An 18,056-nucleotide genomic window follows, 5' to 3' on the forward strand; every position below is an offset into this window, starting at 1 on the left:
AGCACAGAATTTAAAGTAGTCTTTTAAACAAAGGCACTGTCATTCTACAATGAATTGGAACAAAAGAGTTAATTTAGGAAACAAAGAGGAGAAGGCGTGTGCAGTGTCATATCCATTATTCTGTGCCTACAAACGTGTGAACCTGTAGTCTCTCTTATCTGACTGCCATCACACCTTCAGGGGATATTACATCTAACCTGAGAAGCTAGTTTAGAGGCTGAGCTTTCCAATGCTCATTTATACCAGGCAAACCTATATGTTTTAGCACCAACAATTGACACCATGCTCTGCAACATAGACAGAATACAGGGGGGGGGCTTGGGGAATAACGTATTAAATGTAAAACAGGAAAAGGAAGAAAAGCCTGAATTTGGGAAATAGGCCATTAAAAAAGCAGGAAAATAACAAGTATCTACACCATGTGAGTGCAAACTTTCCCCGCTGCACCCCCCTGCCTGCGCTCCCCCCTGCTCATGCCCCCTCCTTACCTTGTCTTCGGCGTCACGTGATGTCACGTTGCCGCCGCGGTGTCATTTGACGTGTCGCCGAACATAAGGTAAGGTATTCATTTAAATGCCTTGGGGAAAGAGCGTGGGACCTCTGCAACCGCCGCCCCCCCATGAAGAATTTTGTGCCCCCCCCCTCAGATTGCGCACCCCTGATCTACACTACAACAGGAAAGTTGTGCTGGTTCCAGATTGCAGGGTAGAAGGTACATCTGTGTAAAATATAAGGCATTCTGTAAATCTTTCAGACTCTGAACAGTATCATATTATGACATGTAATGCTCTTTCTTTTATAGTTAAACATTGTTAACTTAGCTCTTCAATGAAGTTATAGAAGTTTGATCTGCTATACAGCCCATGCTGTCCTTAGGTGTACATAACATACACACATTTTTATTTTATGTATCACTAGTAAATATTCCTGCATAGAATAAAAAATAGTTCATTAGCAATTCAGTGAGAGTTGCTAACAAGCTATACCTGTATGAGAATTAGTGATCAAGACATAGTTAAATGGTAGAGGAAGTTGAAAAAATACATGTCCATCAAGTGCAACCTTTTCTAAATTTAGATGACAGATACTTTATCCTATATTTGTATTTACAGTATGTTGATCCAGAGTAAGGCAAACAAAACCCCCAGTGATGAATCATCTAATGATATCTCATAAGGGGAAAAATAAATTCCTTCCTGACTCCAAATAATTGGCAATCAGATTACTCCCTGGATCAACATCCTTCCCGTGTTTACTTATTTGGTACACTGTAATTTGCAACATAATCTATTGCTACCTTTGAATTAAACAATAATTATAACAACAAGGTATTGTAAAATGGGTGGGTGTGGAAACCGTAAATTGCAGAACACACATGTGCAAAGTTTTGAGTAACAGGAATACTGCACCAATTTTTAAAAACGGCACTGGATAGGACCAGCTGAGTTTGCAGATACATGTATCAACTCTCCAATTTGAGAGTAAGAAGATAACCCTGCGAAGCACCTATATCACACTCCTTTTCTACACTTTGCCCTAAGTAGTTACTTACGTAAAACTGTATGCCACATTCATGCGGGCCATCTGTGCTGTTTTTAATACATAAGACAGTGAGGCAGCAGCTGAGACCAGATGCAAAAGCCAGTGGGGGAAGGGCGAATGAATCCGCAAGAGTAAGAAGAGAGGAATGGGGAGGAAGAGAGGAAGAACCAACAGGAAGGGTGTAGAGACGTAGCTTGTGAGATCAGCTAGGCAGTGAATGAGAAAGTATGGGGAAAATCTGAGAAACACGGACGGAGTGTGAGATCAGTTTCCTTGGAAGAGCAAAACAACCCACTATTGAAAGTCTGCATATGCATTCCAGTTTTCAATAAACCAGCAGCATGGTACCAAGAACGATGAATGAATGCTAGTAATTCAGAACAAGAGCTCCCTGTCTTAATGAAGATATGTTTTGTAGCATTTATCTGCATTTCACCCTATTTTTTTGTTGTATTGTTTTGTGACAACACTGTAACATTAATGGTGCAATCTCCCCACCTAATAATAATGGGCACCAGACACAGCAGCCAATAAATGAGGGGAAAACGGTGTACCACACAATATTCCCTTCATGGCATGATGTTGCTGGGCGCCATTTTTGCATTCCATAAATGTGCCAGGTAATTGCAAAATTCTATCTGCTGAACCACGAGTTTTGCGGTGGTAAAACCATTTATTGAGCAGATATAGACCTCTATTAAAGAGGCAATCCAAGCCGTTTTTTTTACCCCCTTTAATTTTTAAATATAGGATTGAAGCATTAATTTCAGCTCCGGAGACCTGTGCTTTGGGAGGAACTTACCTCCGTAACCGATTGCCGGTAGCCACTTCAGAATTCATGTTATGGCTGCTTTTTAAAGTTCCCGGGCCCTGTGGGCCAATAGGAAACCGTGACATTACCCGGTGTGGCTTCCTATTGGCCCATGTGACGAGAGAGCTTTAAACTGCAGCGATATCGGCACACCCGTCGGAGGTAAGTATCTCTGGAAGCAGGGGTCCCCCCCCGGAGCTGGAATTAACAGGGTTCAGTTCCAGAGACCCCATGTGTTAAACCTATATTAAAAAATAAAAAATAAAAGATTACAAAAAAAACGCATGGATTGCTCCATTAAAGAAGCTATGAATCCGTCTTCCTTGAGCTACATAAGAGTTTAGCCCCATTCAAAGAAATGGGAATGAAGTCTTCTTCGATATGTGGAAGCCTGCGTCTTAGCACATGGGCCACAGTGTCAGATACAAGCTCATCAAATGCAGGTTCCAATGCTGTGTAACGCATACATTTCTTTTTTTCCTAGTACAAGAACCAATATGCCACAGCAGAATTTTTTCCTTTCATTTGTCACAAACACTAACAATTTAGAAGCTGATCCGGCTGCTACATGTCTGCGTAAATAAACATTTACACAGCAGAACGAGAGCTAGATGATGTTCGGACAAAGTCAATAACAAGCTTTGATATCTGCACTGTAAAGGAGCAGGAACCCCTAGAACAAAAAGGGAACTGAGGACAGTGACATATTTAATAGGTCAAATGTGGCGGACAAGTATACTTAAAAATATATTTATTTTATATTTAATATTTTATTTATATTTAAATGTTTAAGATGGCTGGATCCTTTGTACGGGAAGCAATTACACGGATACAGTGTATACATTCTCCCTTTTAGGTCGGGCTGCCCCGACTTAGACAAGATTAAGTTATTATAACATTAATTAATTGCAATGACTATTACTATTATTGTTATTATCTATTTGTTATATTATTATTTTTTATATTATTATGAACCAGACATTCATCATACAAAACTCTATTTCCGTAACTATAATTCACACTGAGGTTACCATTTATACATCTTTAAGCCTCGAATGCAAAAGGATCTGTGTGATTATATATATATATATATATATATATATATATATATATATATATATATATATATATATATAATCACCTGTATACCCGTCAGGTCTAGAAGGTAGCCAGGGACAGATAGCGGTTTATCACTCAAATTTAGTACAAAGTCTGTCATAGTTTCGTTACATTCGTCAAAATCGCCTGAATCTTTTGATATGACTCACGTCTGTCTACGTATCAGAGAAAGAAAGATATGAGCGCGTTTATATATTGAGGCAAAACATTTTAAACGTCAATAGAGTTGTTTTTTTCCAGCTGTCGTAAAACCGCCAGCCTAGCAGCTGATTTATGACAGGGGTGGGCATATGTTGTATCAATGGGAAAAGAATGGTATCTAGGGCTTGCTGGAGTTATGAATTCAGAATTCAACAGAGGTGTGTTTTGGACGCCACACGTCAATTTTCATATTTCTTTGCCGGTGACCTCTTTGGGGGGAAACCTTTGACATGGTAACGTATTCGGTAACTGTATAACTGTTTTAAGTTTTATCCTGTTATTTTAAGAAACTGTTCTGCATTTGCTGAAAATGTATGCTCTTGTAATCATTTTTCTGTAATCTAAGCCCTGTATTTTTATATATATATATAATTCAGTTATTGCACAGTATTTTGGGCAATGTAGTTCCTGGAATATGATTGACTAGGCAGTTACTAGATACAATTGGTCCACTGCTAGGGAGAGGGTGGGTCTCAAGAGCCAGAGCCTATCAGAAGGGGAAGGGGGCGGTCACTTTGGAAATGCTTCCTACATTAGAAACATTAAAAATGTATTTAAAACAATTTATTAAAATGTTTAAATACTATAAGTATTTTCTCATAGTACAGAACTGATTTATTAAAAACAAAACACCCATGTAGGATATTGCTTGAACTGCTGCTTTAAAATATTTAATAAGTGATGCATTGGGCACTGAATGGACGTTCTAGAGACAGTATTTACATTATCAGACACATTTTGCTGGAACATATTTTTGTGTGAAGTATGACCACTATGCAGGTCCTAACACCACCTGTGAAAGTTCTCATTTACTTCTGCAGTGGAGGGAGAATGACCACAGTGGACCTGTCCTGCACAGGAACATGGAATAACCTGCTACTTAAAAAGTGGGGTGGGGTGAGCTTAAGCCCAGGGAAGGGGGCCCACCAACCTCCAAACCAACTGATACCAGTTGGAAATGTGAATTAATGATAACACAATCCCAGCAAGCGGAAACCCCCAAATCCACCACATTGTGTGTGTGTGTGTGTGTGTGTGTGTGTGTGTGTGTGTGTGTGTGTGTGTGTGTGTGTGTGTGTGTGTGTGTGTGTGTGTGTGTGTGTGTCAAAATGAGTGCTACTGAGCGTGGCCAAATGTATACAACAAAAGACAAAGATACCCAATGCTACATCCAAAGTGACAACATTATTCATAAGAATACTAACATTGAAGCATTTAACTATATTTTGTCCAGAAAGGTGTCACTTTTGTGACAAGCTATAAAAAAATATACCTCCTGATTTTATAACCATAGAATTTGTTTCTGTACCTAGAGATGTTGTAAGAATAAATTATTACATTTAAGCAGTATGTGGCAACAAAGAAATTAAAATAATCCTTTCATTGACAAAACAAACCAGTGGCAAAACCTAGTGGAGAAAGTAATTTTCTTTTTGCAATTATACACACAGTCCCTTAACGCAGCCGTCCAAGCTGCTGTTTCTTTTATTTTATTTTTTCACCCCTTCAATATGTGCATCAATACAATCCACACAATGATAAGTAATTAGCTAAATTGTGGATTGATCCGGCTCGGGGTTCACTGGGTACAATGTCTGTCAGTGCAGTAGGAGAGGAGCAAAAAATGCAAAGTTATGTGGGGAAGATCATGTGACCAGTGTGTGATTTTGCAAAACCTAATAACCAGGCAGTTACTAGATACAATTGGTGCACTGCTAGAGAGAGGGCAGGGCTCAAAAAGAGGTGTGCCAGAGTCTGTTTCAGAAGAGGAAGGGGATGTGATTTTGTAAATGGTTGCTATAGAAACAAAAAATTCTTGTTACAATATAATACATAAAAATTGTCATTCAGAATAGTTTTTTTTGTTATTAAAAAAATGCTACAAGTATTTTCTCATAGCACAGAACTGACTTATTAAAAAACAAACAAAAAAACAAAACAAAAAAAACACACTGAGGATATTGCTTGGACTGCAGCTTTAAGAGCTCTGTCATGGCTTTGTATACTGTACATGTCAATTTGTTTCAGTCTAATAAGATGTTTAATTATTATATGACATGAGTACTAAAAATGAATAAAAGGTGCCGCATACATTGTTTCAGTAAGTTATGTATCTGTATTTGTGCATGGCCAGCAGGTAAAAGGTTAAAATGTGTTGTCACGGGCAGCGCAAACAGTCTGGCAACATCTGTATCTAATGCCCATCGCCTAGGCTGCAAACGAGAAGGGGCCATTAAATCTGCTCTTGAAATCTAGCAACCACTTCCAACGCGTGCTCATTGGATGTCGATTTGTAATAAGTAATTGCACAGAGACTGGAAAACTAACTGCAGGTAAAAGCAGTAACCACACGGCAGATGTATGTATATATCTGGGGAGATGCGACAAGCTAGTGGTCCTGACTTAAATAACCCAAGTGACCTGGTTGATCACTTTATTTAACCATCCCCACAAAATCATTTTATAGATGTAGCCAGGTCCCCCCTGTCATGGCTGACCCCCTCCTCCCTTCTCGCCAGACGCTGTGTGCGAGGGAGTGAGGGGGGGCCGGCGCGCAGAGAGAGAGATCGATCCCTGGTAGCTAGGGACGCGAGCGGCGAGCAGGCCGGTTGCCGGGGACGCGATCGGGCCGTCGCTAAGGACGCGATCGCGTTGCCACCGGCCCGGCGGCTCGGGAAGCAGGGCGCCGCCATGTTAGGGCTGTTGCGCATGCGCAGTGGTAGAACACAGCGCGGGAGGCCCCAGGATAGCTCGCGCATGCGCGAGATGAGTCTGCCAGCCCCCAGGGTGCACAGGGGCAGAGACACATGACGCCAGGGAGCCAATCGGAAGGCCGGATTCCCCTGCTCCCAGTTAGATACATTTCGCGGGGTTTTGGCAGCACGCAGGCACTCAGGATCCGGACCAGCTAGAGGTAAGAGGTGGATGCAGGGGTCAGTGACCCTCTGCATTAGGCCAGCAGCCCCCAAGGTCCCAGTTAGGTCCTGAGTCACCTATCAGCTTGTGGAGCTTAGGGACAGGCCCTAGATAGGGACACTGCCCCCTTTATTGGTTAAATAGTCAGGGACACAGTGTTGAAGCCGTGCGGCCCTGTGAGGTGGGTTCTGGGCTCAGAACACCACCAAAGACCCTGCGACTAAGAGTGACATTGTTCGCGCTGGACTTTCAACACATGCGGTGTGGAGGACCACGTCGGATCGTGCGGATTTATATCGCGGTACCCGTGGCTGGAGCCCGGGCAGGTAACCTGCAACTCACGTGCACCAACCAGGCCTATCACCAAACATAGTGGCTGCGCAGTCACACATACACATGTACAGTGGTATTTGACTTTGGGAGCACGAGACATTTGGGTGGGGGTTACTGGACACAGTGTGGGGTCACATTGTGGGAGGTTATGATGTTATGATGTTATTGAGTGATATATGTGTTCCCATGTAGTAAAGCCAGTCCTGTTTTATATTCGTTCGCGTTGTGTGGTTGTTTCCTGTGAGGGCCTCCTCCCACTCCGTTGGGATCCCTCCCAGGTGGAGGCGTTGCACCTAGAGATGTATGATATGTATGTACCCCAGGTTCCCCAAGCGGAGGCTTAGGCTCCTGAGAGCCACACAGGTTGCACAGCAGGTAGTAGCGGCGGTATTCATAGGGAACACCCGTTACACATTATATATATATATATATATATATATATATATATATATATAAAAACACACAGAAAAAAGGACTAAGACAATCCCCTTAGATAGCACTCTAAAATATACCACAAAAATAATTAAATAGAATACAGCAAAAAGACCCGGATGCTCTGTCAAAGCAGAAAACGAACAAGATTTTATTAATAGAGCAGCAAGAAACACTAACTTAAAAATCATAAACATACTAATGGCAGCTAAAAATATACTGGCAGTCACTCTCTAATATTAAATGCTGATAAATGAACCAATAACTGAAGTGTGTCTAAATAATAATAAATATAATATAAATTGACACAAGAGAGCTAAGTGGAACAAAGAAAAAACCCTTAAAGAAAAAAAAAAACCTCGCTACAAAATATAAAGTGTAACTAAAGGCATAAGGAAAAGTATGACATTAATAACCCTATATACACAAAGGTGTATACAAGCAACAATATAACTTTAACCAAGGGAAAAACACAGGGGAGAAAAACTCATACCCTGGTCAGCAAATACAAAGAATGATTAATAATCAAGCAGCATGGATGCATACAGTGTCTATGGTCATAGCACATAGGCAAACACAATCATGGCTTTTCAAAGTTGCAAAGTGCCAGTGCTAGAGGATAGTTTGAACACACATGAGTGCAGATCCCACAACTTTGGGACGTCCGCTATTGGCAGCTACATATGATTCTCTTGGCGTGACTCCTACTGCATGTTGCTGTGTGTCTATGGATCTTTCCGATTTATTAGGAGCACACATTGGAGCTTATCAGTGACAGACCCTTCCTGCTATCTTGCGACAGCTGAGTATTATTTCTCTTGCTGCCGGTGTCATTGGTCCTTGTGGGATCTGCACTCGTGTTCAAACTATCCTCTAGCACTGGCACTTTGCAACTTTGTAAAGCCATGATTGTGTTTGCCTATGTGCTATGACCATAGACACTGTATGCATCCATGCTGCTTGATTATTAATCATTCTTTGTATTTGCTGACCAGGGTATGAATTTGGTCATTACTTTTTCTCCCCTGTGTTTTTCCCTTGGTTAAAGTTATATTTTTGCTTGTATACACCTTTGTGTATATAGGGTTATTAATGTCATACTTTTCCTTATGCCTTTAGTTACACTTTATATTTTATAGCGAGGTTTTTTTTTTTCTTTAAGGGTTTTTTCTTTGTTCCACTTAGCATTCTTGTGTCAATTTATATTATATTTATTATTATTTAGACACACTTCAGTTATTGGTTCATTTATCAGCATTTAATATTAGAGAGTGACTGCCAGTATATTTTTAGCTGCCATTAGTATGTTTATGTTTTTAAGTTAGTGTTTCTTGCTGCTCTATTAATAAAATCTTGTTCGTTTTCTGCTTTGACAGAACATCCGGGTCTTTTTGCTGTATTCTATTTAATTATTTTTGTGGTATATTTTAGAGTGCTATTTTAGGGGATTGTCTTAGTCCTTTTTTCTGTGTGTTTTATATTAGTATTTATCCCCCAGCACCAGCAGTTTATCCTTATTATTTCTGACTCTTTGGGTTTATTTTTTATACCTAATTAGTCAGTGTTATTTAGGGTCTGGTTTAACCACTTACATATAGTGGGAGCAACATACTTCTTTGTGTGTTTGAGATAGATATATATATATATATATATATATATATATAGATCTATTACTTGGGGGGCGAGAAACACAATAGTTGTCAGTTGAACATTTCCTCTCCGTGGACAGACAAACAAATGAATTGAGCTAGCAAATTTAGATTGGCAAATATACCCATGTATAAACAAAATCAGAAAGGCCCAGCGCAACATACAAAGTGACAACATATAGTACGAGTATACCCAAGTATACTTCCAACTGGATTTTAGCATAAAACTAAGTACCACGGACTACAGATGTAGCAAGAATTACTGTCTCCGGAGTTGTGGTTTCAAAAAGCTTAAAGCCGCGTCTCTGCAGATAGTGATTTTGCGGTCATGCTGCGGGGGTCCATGCTTCCGGATCAGACCCCCCCGTTGCAATAATCCTACAGCCCCTGGGCGGTTAGCTGCCGTGGCTTGCCCCCGTGCTTAAAAACAGAAAGTGTTGCTACATCTGTATGTGCATAAGTAACACAGTTAAAGAGTACAAATCAGTAAGTTTACCATTGTTTGCTTTCTACAGCAATATTAAGAAAACAGCTAATTTCTTGTAAAAACTGTTGCAAACATAGATATCATTAAAGACTTACTGTTCTTCACACAATCAAAACTGAATATAAGGGCAAAATATGAAACACTAATACAGTCATAAAAGATTAAAGGCAAAACATTGATTGTTTTACAACATATAATAATATACTATATCATATACACTCAGATTAAGGAGATAAACAATAGTCCCTTATGAATAGCTGCCAGTGTGTTCTGCAACACATTGCAAAGCAATGCAAACGCCGCCCACCCTCCTCTCACACCGCACCCCACCCTCTGCCATCGCATACCTCCCCCCTCTGCGGCTTCCGCCGAGCATCACGCTCCCTCTGCCGCTCTCCACTCTACTATGACCACACGCACACCCTTCCGCACCCCCTAACCCTCTGCACCCGGGGAAGCTGCCCCGCTACGTACGTGTGTACGTGTGTACGTGTGTACGTGTGTGTGTCTCTATAAATATATGTACACACACACACACACACACACACCCCTTTTGTCATGTACATATGATAAATATTGTCACGTGATTAATCTTTTTCCCAATTAGTCTCCTCCCTTCTATGGGCCAAAGTGGGCTATCCCCTTCAAGTCAATGGCAGCTAACGCCGGATCGAGGAGAGATACTCTGCATCGATGCTTAATGATTCCAGGCTCTCCAAATTACAACTTCCTTTGCTGCAAAGGAGTCAGATAGGCAGAGCAGAGGGTAAATGCTGATAAGGAAGGTACTGCATGAAGAATAGGATTCAAATGGGAGGGGTCTCCAAAAATAAATATGTAATGGCAAATCACAGGCAGTATAGTGTGTTCCTGAGCATTGGGGGGGACTGCGAACTTATTAGGGCCCAAAACAGCACCTATAGCTATCAACTCCAGCAGGAGGTTCTAAAGTCTCTCCCCACAATGCTTTGCATCCACAGTGCCAAGGCATTGTGGGGCATGACTTCGGAAGTTCCTGCAGTGATTGACAGCTATACAATCCATGCTGCCTGCACACACCGGGGGGCGGGTTGGCTCTCGTTAAGCTTGTGTGTCCTCCCACAAGCTCAGGACACTATACTGCCTAGGATCAGTCAAACGGTTTTCTTAGCAAAAGTCTAATGAGTTGACGATAAGATTTCATAATTAGGGGATCGCGGAACAAATATTTTCCAGCAAGGGGTGCAGGATGTACAAAAGTTTGGGAACCACTGCCCTAGGAGACAAGGCACATAATATGATTATACAAGCTAAGCAAACACAGGCAGAGACAATCAAGTGGTCTTCCAAAAAACTACTACACACTATACACTTTTCTAAAGATATTTAAAAAGGCACAATCTCCTCTGCCAAATCCTGTTTGTTTTTATGGAAATAATCCCCACCTAGGTATCTGTATTTTTGGGTGCTTAGAATAGCCGAATAGGAAGCTACCCATGAGCCTGGTCACTATTTCTAACTGGCTAAGCGGCAGGGAGATGGCGGGACACTATTCCGGAAAAGAGCACTTTTCTTAAACAATAAACTTTCTCCCCCAGAACCAAGAGAGTTTCTGCTTTACTACAGCCCTAGACTTGAAGACTCTCTGGTTCCAGGCATCCCCAAAAAGAGGAAATCACTGGAAGGGACTTAAAAAACAAGTCTTTTTCTTAAAGGAGCAATCCAAGCCAGTGAATTTTTTGAAGTTTTATTTTAACATAAGATTCAAGCAGGGAACTGAACCCCACTCATTTCAACTCCGGGACCCCATGCTTCCGGAGATACTTACCTCCGAAGTAGGTGCTGTTAGCTGCTCTGGCTCAGCAAACAGAGCTTTAAAGTTTAAAGGTCCCGCGTCATATGGGCCAATAGGAAGCTGCATTGATGACGTCATGGCTTCCTATTGGTCCATAGGGCTGGAAATCTTTGAAGAGCAGACATATTGTGAACCCTTTTAGTCAAGGAGAGAGGCTACCGACACCAACTTTGCAGGTAACTATCTCCGGAAGCATGGGGTCCCCAAAGCTGAAATCAACGGGGTTCAGCTCCAGAGACCCCCTGCTTAAATTATAACACACTTATTGGATTGCCGCTTTAATATGTAGCCTGAGCTACATTCTTCATCATTTAAAACAAACTGTTCCACTGTTGTACAATAGGAGAAAGTTTTAGAAGTAATCAGAAACAATTTAATTGATATTTTACCTTAATTAAAAACTGTCAAATAATGTTACACTAGTGTGTGAATAGGATTAGAAAATGTGTAAACAATATATTTTGTACTGAATACCTGGGACCGAACCTATATTCCCCCTCCCCCTTTATAGTGCTTCTGTATTGCAAAGACAGCTGATTGCAACATCTGCGCCTACTACTGCCCCCTCTTCCTCTCCTTAATGAGCTCAACACCGAGGTCCAATTGGTAGTATGGGAATCACACGACTGTTACACCCCCTCTACTCCCTCCCGGCTGATGCTCCTGCAAGCAAAGCAGCCTGGTGAAGGGGAAATCCCTCATTAAAAGGAACCAGTCCCATAACGCTGCAATTCTCATCTGTACTACAGTACATCACTGTGTGATGGGATTCTTCTAGTCCACACACCCTCAAAACACACAGTTAGTCTTAGAAACACAGTGCAAACAATAGTGCATCCCCTTGTCTGAACTGGTTTGGCTTCAGGAATCCAACTTGTATAACAACTAATGTGTAGGATTTCCATACCGTGCAACAGCCCTGCCTGAGCGACCTCTATATGAACCGCTTAAACCTATTTCCAAAGAAGCGAACACCCTCATTTGTTTTGCTCACTTTTATTATTTGTGACAGCTTGTGAATTCTATATTTAACAGCTATTTCAGACATGAAGACACATGTATTAGCTTTGCAAAGGTAGTCCATCATGGATGAAGTAGAAATAGCCGTGTTAGTCCAGTTGTGATAGTGCAGAGTAAATGAGTACTTCAATATTAGGTGATACCTTTTTTTAGTTGGACTATCCATTGATATTATAAGACAAGCTTTTGAGTGTTCGCGTCTCTCCCTCAGGTCCCAATACTGATTTATTAAAAATTCCATGAGTTTAACACAGAAGTAAAAAAAAAAACAACAAGATAATCAAAGGCAGAAGAGTAGGAAATAAATGGCAGAGAGAATAGTAAATAAACAGGCAGGCCAATAATGTGGTATATATCAGGGGTACGTAAACTTTTCCCCGTGCGCACCCCTGCCTGCTCTCCCTTGGCACCTCGCATCGCCCCCCCCCCCCCCCCCCGGCTGGACCCCGACATCAAATGATGCGCGGGGTCACGTGACGTCACGTCGCCATGGTACCGCGATGTCAAGTGACCCCGCGTCGTCATTTGATTCCGGGGTACCAGGACGACACATTGCTGGAAGGTAAGTGTATTATAGAGGCCTCGCGCGGTCCTCCGGCATTTAATTTAACTGCCACACAGCAAATGTAACCAAAGGATGCTACATTGGGGACACCAGCCAAAAAGTCAAATCAGAATGAACGTACACGGACACACAATAACACACCATGAAGAAGGAAGACACTGCACTCCAGTGGGACACCACTTCTCATAGCCAGATAATTCCATAAATGATTTAAAAATCAAAATCCTCAAAGGAATGTTTAAAAGCATCAAGAACGCAAAACGTTTGAACTCATAATGATAATGCTCTTTGACACTAAAGCAAGAGGACATACTGCTGATATGGGGTTTTTACACACCATCATATTTTTTTGTAATGTTTTTCGCTGCTTCTCTGTTAATTTGACAAATTATTTATTTATAAAATATTTTACTAGGAAATAATACATTTAGAGTTACCTCTTGTTTGCAAGTATGTCCTTGGCACAGACTCATAATGACAATACATTGTTACACATTATATTCAGACATTTCATGGACAGTTAGGGACAATATGTGTTATGGGCATAATGAACAGACAATTAACAGTTAGAGACAAGATTACAATGTGAGACAGCTGAAGTCTTCAAATAATTTAGCCCGGTGGCGGTTTTGAGAGCTTCTGGTAGCTGGTTCCAATTGTGAGGTGCATGGTAAGAGGTGCGACAGGATTGTTTGTTTTACCTTGGGACTGTAGACAGTCTTTTGGAGTCAGATCTCAGGTGGTAAGTGCTGCTTATCTGCACCTCACCCCCTTCACACTGCTGATAAGATGTATGGTCCTATTTCTCACTATCCCTTTCATCCATTTACTACACCCTGCCTGTTTATTTACCCTTCTCTCCGCCATTCCTTTCCTACTAATCTGCCTTAGACTATCTTGTTTTTTTTTTTTTACATCTGTGTTTAATTCATGAAATCTTTGTAAATCAGAATTGCTGAACTGAGGAAGAGAGGAGAACGCTTGAAAGCTGGTCTTATATTATCAATTGTTAGTTTAAATTAAAAAAAAGTATCACCTAATACTGAAGTACTTTAAGTTAATCCAAAATATATAGAAGAATACGTGTACTCACAAATGCAAGATACTCAATGGGGAAATCCCATAGAAAGTAAGCGAAAAGAGTAGCTCTCCAAAATTGTGATTACGTGGTGAGTATTTATTCATCCAATGTGTCAATCCAACACATCCCTTTTTCGAGGTTGACCTTGTGAAAGGCCTTCTGTGTTGGACCGAAATGTTGGGTGAATAAATATCAGTCTGTTACTCTTTCCGCTTCATTTCTTTGCAAATGAAGGCCAGTAAAATTTTACTACAAAACGCATAATGACAAATATTGCTATGGACTCATACTAAAAGGAAGAATACACCACAAAATAGAGATGTACTCAATTGTGATGGGACATTTTGTAATTTGTAAGCAAAGAAGGGTGGGGGAGCCGTGTTGGTCCTTTCTTCCATGTAGTAACAATGGAGGGAGAGGGAGTGGGGGTATGATACCTTTTACTGGACCAACACGATATGTTACAAGCTTTCCAACCTCTCAGGGTCCTTCATCGGGTGTGGCAGGAATACAGTAACAACATATTATATGCAGTGAAAAGAATCCTAGGATGCAGCGGTGCACAGCAAGTAGAGTAGGGGACCAGCAGTGTAAGGGTTAAAAGTATTTTATCGAAGTGACATGGTAACGGGGACAAACACTCTGACGCGTTTCGGACAAAGTGTCCTTTATCAAAGCTTTCCAACCTCTCAGGGTCCTTCATCGGGTGTGGCAGGAATACAGTAACAACATATTATATGCAATGTTTGTAAGAGGGATATCTGGTTGCAGTGGATGATCAGAGGAAGTGGGAAGATGAGGTAGAAACAGGAAACCTAGTGTGAAAATTAACAGTAGAGACATAAAAGGTTTTTCTATTGAAATGCAAAAGCGGCCTAGACAGTCGGGGGGGGGGGGGGGGTGAGGGGGGGAATGGAAAGTGCTAGTGTGCAGACATGTATATATCTGTGTTATGTATATGCATGTATGTTTAAACACACACACACACACACACACAGTGTATATGTGCATTATATTTATATGTATGTATATGGGGGGACTTCAGAGTCAATCGATGATACTACAGTACTCACATATTCCCAACTTTATAAAGCGCCTGGCACACGGATCACTGCCGCTATTGCTACAGATTGGGATATACGCTTTATAAAGTTGGGAGTATCTCATTAGTATCATCGATTGACCCTGAAGTCCCTTACCCTTTGTGGCAACATATTACATTATTGTGTGTCTATTTTTGTTTTCATTTTGGGTGACTAGCTGCGCTTCCCGATCTTGGGGCAGGATTTGAGCTACTGTCAACATCTCCTGTTTCACATGCTCCGTGAGGGAAAAGTAATTACTACAAATTGGATGCAATAATCCAAGCAACCATTGTGTTGCATACCATGAGGCCCACAGGTTGGATAGCCCAAGGGATATATATCTAGGGTTGCAATGGAAGCATTGCTACACGTCGCAAATTGTGCATGCAATGTCTTGTATATCATGTATACCCTGTTCACTTATGTAACTGTATTTGTAACCATTTGTCTTAACTCTGTGCCCAGGACATACTTGAAAACGAGAGGTAACTCTCAATGTATTACTTCCTGGTAAAATATTTAGAAATAAATAAATAATTGCACCATTGGATTGTGTGTCACTCCTGCCTCAACATATAAATGTGCTTAGCTTCAGTTTTGCTCTACATGCATCAATTAGTGGTTTTGGGAGTGGTTCTGAAGCACTTAGAGGAGAAGTTAGATGGAGATGTATCAAAACGTAAAATGTGGAGATGTAAAACAGAGATGTATCAAAGTTCGCATCAACATAATCGAGCAGGGTTGCATCAATTCAGCCGGCTAGATCTGTGGTGGCTAGATCTGTGGTGGCGTTAACTTTATAGATGCAAGAAGCTGAAATAACATATGGAACAGGAGTAAATTGGTGCAAATGTTTGCTTTGTGAAGATGGAGTAAATTACTCTACTTAAAGCAACAGAACATGGTTTTTTTTTTAATAGATGTGAAGCAGGGGGTCTCCAGAGCTGAACCACGGTAATGTCAGCTCCGCGAACCCCCTGCTTCCCGGGAAATACCTCTGCAGAAGGTGCCAGTAGCAGCTCCGTAGGTTTATAGGCCCTGGTCACGCGGACCAATAGGAAGCCGCAAAGGATGACATCACAGCTTCCTATTGGCTCGTGTGACATTTAAGCTGCCATTGTGTTTACCACACAAAGCCCTGCGGAGGTATCTCAGGAAGCAAGGGGTCCCGGGAGCTGAAATTAACACAGTTCAGCTTCAGAGACCCCCTGCTTCAAAGCTATCAGAAGAAAAAAAAACTAAAGCACGACTGGTGCTATAATACATAACCCCCTCAGTATTGATATCGTGAAAGCAGCAATTAAATTCTTAAGGATACGCCAACGGATTGCTAAATTCGCGGATGGGAATCTACAAATCAGTCCCTGGGTTGCGGAATCAGCAGAGTGTATTTGCAATAATAATAAAAAAAATCCGCAAAGAACGAATCGCCGTATTTGACCTTGATCAGCCGAAATCCGCGGGCCAAAGGAACCAGCGACCCGCTGTGGATCCAAATTCGCCAACAGAATTTGGCTGAGTTCCTGATGGCTTGAAGCGCGCTTACCTCTTCAAGTCTTTAGCTTGAAGTCCCCGCTCACGCGGCACATACGCCCTCCCAAGCTTGGTTCTTGGGGAGACAAGGGAGTTTAACTTTTGAGCTCAGAGCAGAGTCACATGACCCTGCTTTGACCAATGGGGAGAGAGAGGCAGTGTAGGCTGAGCGGAGAGAGGTGGAAGGGGGGAGCGGAGAGAGGTGGAAGGGGGGAGCGGAGAGAGGTGGAAGGGGGGGAGCGGAGAAATGTGGAAGGGGGGGAGCGGAGAGATGTGGAAGGGGGGGGGGGAGCGGAGAGATGTGGAAGGGGGGGGGAGCGGAGAGATGTGGAAGGGGGGGGGAGCGGAGAGATGTGGAAGGGGGGGGGAGCGGAGAGATGTGGAAGGGGGGGGGGGAGCGGAGAGATGTGGAAGGGGGGGGAGCGGAGAGATGTGGAAGGGGGGGGGAGCGGAGAGATGTGGAAGGGGGGGGAGCGGAGAGATATGGAAGGGGGGGGGGGAGCGGAGATAGGTGGAAGGGGGGGAAGTGGAGAGAGGTGGAAGGGGGGGAAGCGGAGAGAGGTGGAAGGGGGGGAAGCGGAGAGAGGGGGAAGCGGAGAGAGGTGGAAGCGGGGGAAGCGGAGAGAGGTGGAACGGGGGGAAGCGGAGAGAGGTGGAAGGGGGGGGAGCGGAGAGAGGTGGAAGGGGAGGGGAGTGGAGAGAGGTGGAACGGGGGAAGCGGAGAGAGGTGGAAGGGGGGGGAGCGGAGAGAGGTGGAAGGGGAGGGGAGAGAGGTGGAAGGGAGGGGGAGCGGAGAGAGGTGGAAGGGGAGCAGAGAGAGGGGTGCGGGGGGGGGAGAGAATGGAGAAAGGAGAGAATGGAGAAAGGAGAGAAAGGGGGGAAGGAGAGAAGGGGGGAATGAGAGGAAGGAGAGAAGGGGGGGAATGAGAGAGGGGTGCAGGGGGAAGGAGAGAAAGGGGGGAGAGGGAATGGAGGGACACACACAGCCCCGATCCAGCCAATGATATGCACCCTCCTTTTTTTGCCACGCCCCCGCTTCTGCACTCAAATTATTACAGGACAGCCTGCACTCATGCTTGGAGAGTTGGTGACGTCACCGCTCCCAATCATGAGCGCGCTCAGCGGCAGCCTATCTTTACCGCACTGGCGTCAGCGTCAGCGTCAGCGTCAGCCTGCCCCCCCCCCCCCCCCCCGGGAGGGGGTGCGCTGCAGGATGTTCGCATTGCATCTCACAGAGAGGGAGGACAGTCATAACCCCCCCTCCCCTCCCAGCCTCGCGCAGGAAGCTCGAAGCAGCGGGGCAGGGCCAGCCAGGCGCGAGGTGTCACGTGGTTATCTGTGGTGCTGCCGTTGCCTCCCGCATTGGCTCGCGCCCCCCCCCTCCCTTTCCCCATCTCCAGTTGCGCGCGCTGGGTCTCGCGCTCACCATATAAAAAGGGGTATCGTCT

The 18,056-nt window shown here is 43.1% G+C and overlaps 1 protein-coding gene across 5 annotated transcripts in view; it reads right to left on the minus strand.

Moving 5' to 3' along the window:
• LOC142501117 (shieldin complex subunit 2-like) overlaps positions 1-16,825 on the minus strand; it is a 60,270-nt gene extending 43,445 nt beyond the window's left edge. For 2 of the 5 annotated variants that reach the window (XM_075610501.1, XM_075610500.1), the window contains exon 1: positions 16,622-16,824. The gene's annotated coding sequence lies outside the window, so the exon portion shown is untranslated. Of the gene's footprint in view, positions 1-1,552; positions 1,925-14,427; positions 14,479-16,621 lie in introns of those variants that run through there. The other 3 variants (XM_075610504.1, XM_075610502.1, XM_075610503.1) reach the window with 3 other exon arrangements.
• Positions 16,826-18,056: the final 1,231 nt, after the last annotated feature.

Source organism: Ascaphus truei, chromosome 8, assembly GCF_040206685.1.
Source record: "Ascaphus truei isolate aAscTru1 chromosome 8, aAscTru1.hap1, whole genome shotgun sequence".
Lineage (NCBI taxonomy): Eukaryota > Metazoa > Chordata > Amphibia > Anura > Ascaphidae > Ascaphus > Ascaphus truei.